This window comes from Oryx dammah, unplaced genomic scaffold, assembly GCF_014754425.2.
Source record: "Oryx dammah isolate SB20612 unplaced genomic scaffold, SCBI_Odam_1.1 HiC_scaffold_4, whole genome shotgun sequence".
Classification (NCBI taxonomy): Eukaryota; Metazoa; Chordata; class Mammalia; order Artiodactyla; family Bovidae; genus Oryx; species Oryx dammah.
In genome coordinates this window covers 445259-456429 of record NW_024070188.1, presented here as the reverse complement: position 1 = coordinate 456429, position 11171 = coordinate 445259, and the positions used below count along the sequence as shown (strand labels likewise).

General features: G+C 45.4%; 1 long non-coding RNA gene across 1 annotated transcript in view; it reads right to left on the bottom strand.

The window, feature by feature from the left end:
- Positions 1-785, bottom strand: part of LOC120862890 — a 14457-nt gene extending 13672 nt beyond the window's left edge. Inside the window, exon 1 of the long non-coding RNA XR_005720872.1 lies at positions 101-785. This is a non-coding gene — a long non-coding RNA (uncharacterized LOC120862890). The remainder of the gene's footprint in view (positions 1-100) is intronic.
- Positions 786-11171: the final 10386 nt, after the last annotated feature.

Here is an 11171-nt window from a genome sequence, read left to right as displayed (position 1 = left end):
CTCTCTTCAGAAGCTTGCACACACACACACCTCTCTTCAGAAGCTTGCACACACACACCGCTCTCTTCAGAAGCCTGCACACACACACACACACACACACCTCTCTTCAGAAGCTTGGCCTCCGCTGTAGTTTCACTGCCTTGAAAACCACTTAACTGCGCGCAGATCGGTTTGCCCTGGACACCGAAGAAGTGCTCCAGATTTGAGCCGCTGGGTGGCGAAACAAGAACTGTGGGCGCTCCTCGTCAGGGTGGGGCGGAGCAGATATTTCCAGCTCTTAGGAAACTGGAGTTAGACTCATATTTTAGCTGACTCGTGAATCAGAACCATCAAAGGGTAAATTTCTTTTGTCTGAGCAAAGATGACTCTTGCAGCAGCCGTCCCCGCGCTCGCGGGGATCACACAGAGAAGAACTCGGAATGACTCAGCCCGGCCGCCCGCGGGCGCGGGCCGCGCCAACGGTGGAAAGTCACAGCGGGGCCTCAGAGCTGGGCTCCGGGCACTCCGGACGCTTACGGAAAAAAGTGACTGCTACTCTTTTCTCTTTTAGCCTAAAATGCAGAACTAACTTTTCAGATTACTGTCCACTGATGATACTTCGTAAAACCCACAGTAGTCATGGGACGGTATTCCCAAGAGCCAGGGTCATCGTGGCGGGAGAAAGACGCCTGGAGACGCCCCCGCAAATCTTCTCCCGTCTCCCCGTCACCTCTCCCGGGAGGTGGGCAGAACCCTCCTGTTCTCTTCACCCACCAAAAACTATCCTGAAACAGGCACAAGAACCCAAATCACAACCTCAGCGTCCAGGCGCAGGGTGAAGGCTCGGATCTCGACGGGAAGAACTTGCCCTAAGGCGGGAACACGGTCTCGGGGAGGGAGCTGGCCCGGGGCCTGGTGGTGAGGAGCTCGTTTCTGGGGAAAAAAAAAAAAAGCCGTCGTCTATTACAAATGTGTTGAGCTTGGAGTATCTTGTCTGGGACTCAGTGACTCTCGAGGAACATGGCAGCTGCCGCCAAGAGTCGAAAATCTATGGATGTTTCATACCCCGATTTCTGCCCTCGGCCAGCTTGCCGATGCGCAGGAAAAAAAGCGCTGCTGGCCTGGGCAGGCGCTCTGAGCATCGCGGGGCGGCTCCAGCAGGGCCCCGGGGCGGCAGTGCTCATATTTCCCGTCTCCCAGCCGCCGGTGCACCCCAAGAGGCTGCAGCCCGCAGCACCCCGGCTTCGCTAGCCCGGGGACAGCCGGAGGCCCCAGAGGCTGTGCTGAGCTTTGGGGCGAAGGGCCGGGGCGGGGAGGCCGGGGGGCAGTGCGGAGGAAGGGGGTGCGGGGAAGGGGGGCTTGGATCTCTTCCACGATCCACCCCCGCGGAGCGGCACCCTGCGCCGTTCCCAGGACGGCTTCCTGCCAGCCCCAAAGCCCAGGCTGCCATATCAATCCATACCTTGCTCTCCTAAAATCTCCCTCCCAGCTTCCAAGAACACCTCTCGGATACCCTAGTATATAAGAGTCCCTCTCTGCGATTTCTCTATGGTTTAGTATCCGAAACCAAGAATTCTAAGAAGTGCAACTAGAGATTATCATACTAAGTGAAGGAAGTCAGAAAGGGAAAGATATGTACCATATGCTATCACTTATATGTGGAATCTTATATATGACACGTGGGATATTTCCTGGAGGTCCAGTGGTTAGAACTCCTTCCACTGCAGGGGGCGCAGGTTAGATCCCTGGTTGGGGAACTTGGATCCTACAAGCCATGCCACCGGGTCAAAAAGTAAAATAAAATTTAAAATATGATACAAATGAACCTGTCTAGGAAACAGAATAAACTGGTGGTTGCCAAGGGGGTGAGGGAAGGGAGAGGGGTGGATTGGGAGTTAGGGATTAGCAGATACAAACTGGTGTATATAGAATAGATAAGCAACAAGGTCCTCCTACCTCATAGCACAGGAAACTATAGTCATTACCCTGTGATAAACCATAATGGAAAAAATTTAGGAAGAATGTATTGGGCTTCCCTGGTGGATCAATGATGAAGAATCCACCTGCCAAGGCAGGAGGTGTGGGTTTGATCCATGGTCCGGGAAGATCCCACTTTTTAACATAGCGAAAGATCAAATGGCATTCAATATTCCCACACAGAAAGTTTCCACTGGTGTCAATATCTCATTTATGCCACACTCTGTTAGACAAGAGTCATAGAGAGCTAAAATGCTAAATTTTATAGATCGGTTCAAAGTTGAACTTTAGCAGTTACCACAAAGCTTGAAAAAAAAATGGTCATCTCAGAATCTCACAAGGATAGGAAATTGTTAACAACAAAATTAAAAACTATAAAAATAAAATGGGAAATACCCACATTATATTTGACATGAACCATACATTTTGTCTTTTTATAGAATGAATGTAAATCCCCAGTTGTTTTATATATAAAAGGAGCCTGGTGGGCTGAAGTCCATGGGGTTGAAAAGAGTCAGACACGACTGAATGACTAACACACACACATACACACACACACACACACATATGGGTGTGGCGCTAGTGGTAAAGAACCTGTCTGCCAATGCAGGAGACACAAGAGACTCAGGTATCATCCCTGGGTAGGGAAGATCCCCTGGAGGAGGACATAGCAATCAACTCCAGTATTCTTGCCTGGAGAATCCCATGGACAGAGGAGCCTGGTGGGCTACAGTCTATAGGGTCACAAGGAGTTGAACAGGACTGAAATGTGTACAAACAATCTATATTTTTAACAAATATTCTAAGGATATCCAGATTGTCTGATGGATTACAGTGATATAAATACATACAATTTTGAGTTGACCAATTTGAATAACATATTTCTACTCCCTGAGTTCTCTTTAAACTGTCTTAAGAAACAGACTTTCTCTTTAAGTGAAAGTCGCTCAGTCATGTCTGACTCTTTTCGACCCCATGAACTATACAGTCCATGGAATTCTCCAGGCCAGAATACTGAAGTGGATAGCCTTTCCCTCTGCCAGGGGATCTTCCCAACCCAGGGATCGAACCCAGGATCTCCCACATTGCAGGTGGATTCTTTATCAGCTGATTCTTTATCAGCTGAGCCACAAGGGAAGCCCGAGTTTCTCTTTAAATAACAAACAAAAATCAAGACAGAAGCAAGCAAAACAGACTTCTGAGAGGGAGTCACCCAAACAGTGGCAGAAAACCCATCTGGGGCAAACCAGGTTCACCTTAGGAGTTCTGAGCAATTTATCTGAATTCAGAAGCTACTCCTTACCCCTCACACCCAGAAAAAAAGGAAAGAAGGTGGGAGAGAAGCAGGTGGAGGTACAGTTTTAAAAGAAAAGAAAGCCCAATTCAGTGCTGCATTTTGAAAAGACACCTACTTCATTAAGAGCTCTTACAGCTAATTAGTATGTGTTGCACTGCTTTTGTTGGATACTTGGAGATTTATTTGTAAACTCTGCAACAATTTCTGTGGACATCAGCAAAGCTGGGTTAGCAAGTGTGGCAGGAAATGTGGAACTAGCCTGACTGTGTCAGACTGGCCTGACAATGGTATTTCTTCCTGGCGATGTTCTTTGTGCCTTATCTTTATATACACAGAACTATTGTGCATGCCTGCTAAGTCTCCTCAGCCGTGTCCAACTCTGTGCAACCCTTCGGACAGGAGCCCACCAGGCTTCTGTCTCCGTGGAATTCTCTAAGCAAGAATACTGAAATGGATTGCCATGCCCTCCTGCATGAAGTCTTCCCCGGGATGAAACCCGCATCTCTTACACCTCCTGCGTTGGCAGGCAGGTTCTTTACCACTAGCACCACCTGGGAAGCCCACACAGAGCTATTACTTACCTATAAACAAATTTGGGAAAAAGTAGTTATTTTAGCAATAGCTTCCTAGTTGCCTGGTTCTGTATAGTCAACAATACTCAACCAATCGCCCTTTTAATGAACTCAAGCTCATACTATGTGCATGCTGAGTGCTCAGAGGAACTCATTTAATCTAAGTCACTTAATCCTCACAATAACCCCAGGAAGTAAGTACAATGTTATCTTTCACATTTTACAAATAGGGAAACTGAGGCAAAGAGAGGAGAAGTAAATTGTCCACAATTTCACCTCTACTACATTGTACAGGTGGGATTAGAACCCAGGTGGTCTGTGCCAGAGTCCACACATCCAAGCACTAAGCTGTGCAGACCTGACCTGTAAATGCTTCCTAAGGGCAATAGACATTTGAAGTGACTTAATTAAGCTCATTTGCTAAAGATGTGTTAGCAAAAATATGTTCTGGAGCTGCCCATACCTCTCTAACAGATGTTTTCACCAGCCATCCTAAAATAAATCTGTTGCTAGTATTTACCCAGCAGTGTAAGTTTTGAAGCAGTGTGACCCAGTCTTTCTCTTTAACTCTCCATTTCAGCTAAGCTAAAATTCCAGTTCATGTTTTCCTGCCTCAGCATTCTCTCTGCGATTTTCCCTCCACCTAGAATACCCTCCAGGTAACTCTCCCCAACTGCCTTTTTTTGAAACCCCATCTACTCAATGCCCAGCTCACACTGGCATTCCATTGTCACACTAGACAGAAACCCTCCAAAGTCTGAAATCATACAGCTGCTATTATCTGCACCACTCACATGCCTACATATCTTATCTCCCCTGCTCAATCAGCAATTTCTTTCCCCCACAATACTTAGCACAGCACATTTTCCCATAAATAGTTCCCTGAATGTATAGCCCTACATTGTTTGTCCTTCATTCATCCTCTCTGCTAAATATCTACATATATAGATAGATACATTACATACATATTTATGTAAAATTTCAAAAAGAAAAGACATCCTCATAAAAGAACCATGATTTTATTCAGTTATCTTTCCATCTCCAGTTCTGGAAGTTCTGGAAGTTCAGTTCAGTTCAGTCGCTCAGTCATTTCCAACTCTTTGCCACCCCATGGACTACAGCACACCAGGCCTCCCTGTCCATCACTAACTCCCGGAGTTTACCCAAACTCATGTCCATCGAGTCAGTGATGCCAATCAACCATCTCATCCTCTGTTGTCCCCTTCTCCTGACTTCAATCTTTCCCAGCATGAGTCAGTTCTTTGAATCATGTGGCCAAAGTATTAGCGCTTCAGCTTCAGCATCAGTCCTTCCAATGAATATTCAGGATTGATTTCCTTAACCATTGACAGGTTTGATCTCCTTGCAGTCCAAGGGACTCTCAAGAGTCTCCTCCAACACCTCAGTTCAAAACCATCAATTCTTCAGTGCTCAGCTTTCTTTATGGTCCAACTCTCACATCCATATATGACTACTGGAAAAACCATAGCTTTGACTAGATGAGCCTTTGTCAACAAAGTAATATCTCTGCTTTTTAAAATGCTGTCTAGGTTGGTCATAACTTTTCTTCCAAGGAGAAGTTTCATGGCTTCAGTCACCATCTGCAGTGATTTTGGAACCCAAGAAAAAAAGTCTCTCCCTGTTTCCATTGTTTCCCCATCTATTTGACATAAAGTGATGGGACCAGATGCCATGATCTTCGTTTTTTGAATGTTGAGTTTTAAGTCACTTTTCACTCTCCTCTTTCACTTTCATCAAGAGGCTCTTTAGCTCCTTTTCGCTTTCTGCCATAAGGATGGTGTCATCTGCATATGTGAGGTTATTCTTCTTTATCCCTGCAATCTTGATTCCAGTTTGTGCTTCATCCAGTGTGGCATTTCTCATGATGTACTCTGCATATAAGTTAAATAAGCAAGCTGACAATATGCAACCTTGACACACTCCTTTCCCATTTGCAACCAGTTCGTTGTTCCATCTCTGGTTCTAATTGTGGCTTCTTGACCCACACACAGGTTTCTCAGGTGGTCTGGTATTCCCATCTCTTTAAGAATTTTTATACAGTTTGTTGTGATCCATACAGTCTAAGGTTATACCATAGTCAGCGAAGCAGATGTTTTTTCTGGAATTCTCTTGCTTTTTCTATGATCCAATCAGTTCGGTTCAGTTCAGTCACTCAGTCATGTCCGACTCTGCGAACCCATGAATCGCAGCACGCCAGGCCTCCCTGTCCATCACCAACTCCCAGAGTTCACTCAGACTCACGTCCATCGAGTCAGTGATGCCATCCAGCCATCTCATCCTCTGTCGTCCCCTTCTCCTCCTGCCCCCAATCCCTCCCAGCATCAGAGTCTTTTCCAATGAGTCAACTCTTCGCATGAGGTGGCCAAAGTACTGGAGTTTCAGCTTTAGCATCAGTCCCTCCAAAGAAATCCCAGGGCTGATCTCCTTTAGGATGGACTGGTTAGATCTCCTTGCAGTCCAAGGGACTCTCAAGAGTCTTCTCCAACACCACGATGCTTCTTCAAAAGCATCAATTCTTCAGCACTCAGCTTTCTTCACAGTCCAACTCTCACATCCATACTTCACCACTGGAAAAGCCATAGCCTTGACTAGACGGACCTTAGTCGGCAAAGTAATGTCTCTGCTTTTCAATATGCTATCTAGGTCGGTCATAACTTTTCTTCCAAGAAGTAAGCGTCTTTTAATTTCATGGCTGCAGTCACCATCTGCAGTGATTTTGGAGCCCCCAAAAATAAAGTCTGACACTGTTTCCACTGTTTACCCATCTATTTCCTATGAAGTGATGGGACCAGATGCCATGATCTTCGTTTTCTGAATGTTGAGCTTTAAGCCAACTGTTTCATGCTCCTCTTTCACTTTCATCAAGAGGCTTTTTAGTTTCTCTTCACTTTCTGCCATAAAGGTGGTGTCATCTGCATATCTCAGGTTATTGATATTTCTCCCGGCAATCTTGATTCCAGCTTGTGATTCTTCCAGCCCGGCATTTCTCATGATGTACTCTGCATATAAGTTAAATAAGCAGGGTGACAATATACAGCCTTGAAGTACTCCTTTTCCTATTTGGAACCAGTCTGTTGTTCCATGTCCAGTTCTAACTGGTGCTTCCTGACCTGCATATAGGTTTCTCAAGAGGCAGGTTAAGTGGTCTGGTATTCCCATCTCTTTCAGAATTTTCCACACTTTATTGTGATCCACACAGTCAAAGGCTTTGGCATAGTCAATAAAGCAGAAATAGATGTTTTTCTGGAACTCTCTTGCTTTTTCCATGATCCAGCAGATGTTGGCAATTTGATCTCTGGTTCCTCTGCCTTTTCTAAAACCAGCTTGAACATCTGGAAGTTTTTGGTTCACTTACTGTTGAAGCATAGCTTGGAGAATTTTGAGCGTTACTTTGTTAGCGTGTGAAATGAGTGCAATTGTGCAGTAGTTTGAACATTCTTTGGCATTGCCTTTCTTTGGGATTGGAATGAAAACTGACCTTTCCCAGTCCTGTAGTCACTGCTGAGTTTTCCAAATTTGCTGGCATATTGAGTGCAGTGCTTTCACAGCATCATCTTTCAGGATTTGAAACAGCTCAACTGGAATTCCATCACCTCCACTAGCTTTGTAGTGATGCTTCCTAAGGCCCACTTGACTTTGCATTCCAGGATGTCTGGCTTTAGGTGAGTGATCACACCATCGTGATTATCTGGGTCGTGAAGATCTTTTTTATATAGTTCTGTGTATTCTTGCCACCTCTTAATATCTTCTGCTTCTGTTAGGTCCATAGCATTTCTGTCCTTTATTGAGCCCATCTTTGCATGAAATGTTCCCTTGGTATCTCTACTTTTCTTGAGGAGATCTCTAGTCTTTCCTATTCTATTGTTTTCCTCTATTTCTTTGCATTGATTGCTAAGGAAGGCCTTCTTATCTCTCCTTGCTATTCTTTGGAACTCTGCTTTCAAATGGGTATATCTTTCCTTTTCTCCTTTGCCTTTCACTTCTCTTCTTTCTCAGCTATTTGTAAGTCCTTCTCAGACAGCCATTTTGCCTTTTTGCATTTTTTCTTCTTAAGGATGGTTTGGTCACTGCTTTCTGTACAATGTCACGAACCTCCATCCATATTTCTTCAGGCACTCTGTCTATCAGATCTATTCCTTTGAATCTCTTTGTCATTTCCACTGTATTATTGTAAGAGATTTGATTTAGGTCATACCTGAATGGTCTACTGGAAGTTATGAAAGGAAATCCTTTTTTCTTAGCCAGTAGTGCTCAACAGAAATATAAAGTGAGTTGCTTGTATAATTTCAAATTTTCTAGTAGCCACATTAAGAAAGCAAAACTAAAAAGGAGAAATTAGTTTAATAATAAATTTTATGTAACTCAATAAACCCAAAGCATGTTAACATTTTCAACAATGCAATGCAATCAATGTTTTTTTAAAAAAAACATTAAATCAATATTTTACTTGTGTGTGTGTGAGAGAGACACAGACAGGAAGAGAGGAAGAAGTTTTGGGAATCTGATGAGTATTTTATGCTTCAGCTCAGTTCAGTTCAGTCACTCAGCCATGTCCGACTCTTTGTGACCCCATGAATCGCAGCACGCCAGGCCTACCTGTCCATCACCATCTCCCGGAGTTCACTCAAACTCACATCCATCGAGTCGGTGATGCCATCCAGCCCTTTCATCCTCTGTCACCCCCTTTTCCTCCTGCCCCCAGTCCCTCCCAGCTTAGAGCCTCTCTTGATACAGACTGGGCACATTTCAAGTGCTCAGTAGCCCCGTGTACCTAGTATCTTCCGTTTTGAATTAGGTAGACCTGAGGTCTGTCTAGTCAAGGCTATGGTTTTTCCAGTAGTCATGTATGGATGTGACAGTTGGACTATAAAGAAAGCTGCTACTGCTGCTGCTGCTAAGTCACTTCAGTCATGTCCGACTCTGCGCGACCGCATAGAAAGAAAGCTGAGTGCCGAAGAATTGATGCTTTTGAACTGTGGTGTTGGGGGAGACTCTTGAGAGTCCGTTGGACTGCAAGGAGATCCAACCAGTCCATCCTAAAGGAGATCAGTCCTGAGTGTTCGTTGGAAGGACTGATGTTGAAGCTGAAACTCCAATACTTTGGCCACCTGATGCAAAGAACTGACTCATTGGAAAAGACCTTGATGGTGGGAAAGATTGAAGGCAGGAGGAGAAGGGGATGAGAGAAGTTGAGATGGTTGGATGGCATCACTGACTCAATGGACATGAGTTTGGGTAAACCCGGGAGTTTGTGATGGACAGGGAGGCCTGGCATGCTGTGGTCCATGGGGTCACAGAATCGGACACAACTGAGTGACTGAACTGAACTGAGCCCATCAACATGGCCTTCTCGTGGCAACCTATATTAAGGCCAGACTGGAGACCTAAGTTGTGTTGATGAGACTAAAGCAGAAGATTTATGATCCATAGTTGGGAGAGATTTCCGCCTACTGGTGATGACGAGGGAAGCCTCTAGCTCTGATCACCTGGCAGCTTTAGTGAGAAGCATCTTGGAGACATGAGGGGCAATAGCAGGATTGGTGGTAGGATGTCACCAACCCTGAAGATGATGGGAGAGGGGAGACGGAAAGAACTCAGGCTCCTTAGTGACATCACACAGGGCCTGGAGATCATCCTACTTCTAGTCTTGAAAAATAATACATTTCCTTTTTATTTAAATCAGACTGAGTCAGAGTTTTCTGTAACATCCCAATATCAGAGCCAACCCTTGGATCCAGTGTTGTAGCCTTCTCTGCATCAGGATGCTTTTCAAGAATTATTTTTACCTAATTCTTCTGGATTCCACTTAGAGCCTTTCGGTAGTTTCAAATTGGCAACTCCCAATGGACTGGGGGGCGGTAAAGGTCCTTGAAGATGCTGGTACTTGTGAAGGCCTCACCCAGCAGGTGAGGCAGTGGATGTACAGCAGCAGCGTCTCAGGGCAGAACTGCTAGCACACTGCCTTCTCAAGCGGCCAGCACGTGCTCCATCTGCCAGGGCCTGTGTTTGTCATAGCCTTTCATCACCTCTCCTGGAACCCACAGGCCCTGGGACTGGCCCAAAGCTGGACAAGCAAGAGCCTTTTGCCAAGAAACAGCTCAGGAAGCCACACTTTCCTCTGGGATATGGCAACTTTTTAGGGCAGCTTTTCCCTGTTGAAGACAGGACAGGGTGTCCTAGGCCAACTGCTGGTGCAAGGAATTTGGAAGAAAGATCAGAAAGATGGACAGAAGACTTTCCTGGTGGTCCAGTGGTTAAGAATCCACATGTCGGACTTTCCTGGTGGTTCAGTGGATGAGAATCTACATGCCAATGCAGGGGATTATGGGTTTGACCCCTGGTCTGGGAAGATCCTGCATGCCATGGATCAACTAAGCCCGTGGGCCACAACTACTGAGCCCACATGCTGCAACTACTGAAGCCCATCTGCCTGGAGCCCATGCTCTGCAATAGGAGAAGCCACCACAAGGAGAGGCCCCAGACAGTGAAACTAGAGCACAGCACCTGCTCGCGGCAGCTAGAGAAAGCCCACGCCAGCAATGAAGACCCAGTGCAATCATATATAAAGAAATAAAAAGAAAGATAGACAGAGTCCTGACAGCTTTGGGGCCATAAACTGACGAGGAGTGGAAATAAGAAAAATGGGCGGAAAAAATGCCAGCAAGGGAGTGAGATAAAATTGCTCACAAGAACATCACTAACAAGCAGCCGCAGTGTGTGAAGGCACCCGCTGCAAGGCAAACAGACCCTAGGATTCACGACGATGCACAAGTCTTACAGCCCAAAGCTAGGGATGGCAGAGCCACAGATTGCTGCCCCTTCAGCCCACCTGGCTTGGAAAACACACCTTGGGCACCAGTTGGTGAAAATGAGCAACCGAGTAGAGTGAGAAGAATGTGGCTCCAGGACCAGAGAACTGCCATTGAGGGTGGTGACTGGTGGACAAGGCCTCCACGAGCCTCAGTTTTCTTGTCTCATGAAATGAACATTATTATCTCAGTCTCACAGCTCTAAGAAGCTTATGTTCCAAAATGTACCTTACTTATAGCACATCAGCTATATATGCCATAAATGTCACTATTACGATTCCTTTAATAAGGAAAAAAATACCTCTGATGGATTTTTCATGCTGAGAAGCCACTACCGTTAATGCTGCTTCTGAAGGATAATTGACAAATATAAGTGTTTTTAATAAAATCATATGTTCTTAGAGCATTTATTCCTATCAACTTACTCTCTCTGTGCCTCTCTTTCCTAATTTACAAAATGAGCCTTCAAATACTTGTCCTGCTGGGGCCTGAAGTGGTGGTCAGATGAGATTACAG